Genomic DNA, 1,201 nt, shown 5'->3' with positions numbered 1-1,201 from the left:
TATTTCATTGGATGACTCTATCTCAATTATTCTTCTGTTATTGGACATTGGCATGATTTCAGGTTTTCTGGTTTTGTCTTGAATTTATAAAGACCTTTTATTATATGATTTAGCTGTTTCGAATGTTTACAGCATGATGTTTAGATAAATTACAACGGTATCTCTGAAATTTAATAATGGTTCAAAATTTGTAACACTCGAGATAAATGAAGTACCAGTGATATTACTAATCTTTTCCCAAAGGTACATTACATTCAAAGGCAAAAATGTCAGTTTGCAATTATGGTGCTAAATGTCTGACCCCATTATACTTTTTTTTTAATCCATGAGTCTTTTATTGGTCATTTATATGCCAGCAGCATCACCAAACACAAAACAGCTGTTTCCACCTGAAAGTGCCCCCTGTCTCTTCATTTGACTTTTTGTTTCTCTCCCAACTCTGTAGATCCACATAGAGGAAGACAGCTTTACTGGCAATAGGTCTTATGCTAAAGCATGGCTCCAGCGACAAGCTGGTATTTTCAGTTACTTCAGTATCAGGCACTGCCAGTTAAAAAACTGTGGGCAACCAGGTCCTGAGGCTTGTGTTCCATACTGTCATGTCCTCTTCACTCACCAGAAAGGTCAACTTCAGTCATCCTGGAATCTTCTGGCACAACCATATCTGCATCTCCATATTGGTTCTTGGCCTCTGCAAGCCATTTCTCAAAAGCCTTATTCTTGCATGTAAGACCCCATCAATGGAACATTTCTGGTGGCCTCTGAAAACGTGTCAGTTCAAATAAAGGTCTCTGGTTGTACCTGAGAAATGGCAAGTACAATGGGAACTGTCTTTTCCTGAAATGTTGCAGATCAGTTACAGCAAACAGGACGGCGACCGTCAAGGAAAACTGTCACTTTGGGCTCCTTTTTGACCACAGCATATACTTTTTTTTTAATGAAGTAAATCCTAAAAGTTTTTCCCCACTGAAACCCAAATACAGCACAGTGCTTCTTGCTTTAAGTTTCTCTTCCATGCCATGTTAAGGAGTTTGGGCTTTTCACTTCAATGAGAGGCAGTGCATCCCTTTTTCCCCCTTTCTTTTTTTTTTAATGATTATTTCCCTATTGCTTTGTCTATTATTAACAATGCTGTCTTGTTTAGAAAGTCTTTTTATGGGACATCTTGTTATGCCAGGAAGTAATGAAAGTAATATGGGGA

At 38.2% G+C, this 1,201-nt stretch overlaps 1 non-coding gene across 1 annotated transcript; it reads right to left on the bottom strand.

The window, feature by feature from the left end:
* Positions 1–825: 825 nt before the first annotated feature.
* Positions 826–963, bottom strand: LOC145515973 (small nucleolar RNA SNORA16B/SNORA16A family). The gene has a single exon (XR_014061164.1). It is a non-coding gene; the product is annotated as a small nucleolar RNA SNORA16B/SNORA16A family (small nucleolar RNA).
* Between the last annotated feature and the right edge of the window lie 238 nt (positions 964–1,201).

This window comes from Giraffa tippelskirchi, chromosome 7, assembly GCF_054371585.1.
Source record: "Giraffa tippelskirchi isolate mGirTip1 chromosome 7, T2T-mGirTip1v1.2.pri, whole genome shotgun sequence".
In the NCBI taxonomy this organism is placed as follows: Eukaryota; Metazoa; Chordata; class Mammalia; order Artiodactyla; family Giraffidae; genus Giraffa; species Giraffa tippelskirchi.
Note: the sequence above shows the minus strand (reverse complement) of the source record. Positions and strands in the feature narration are given on the sequence as shown.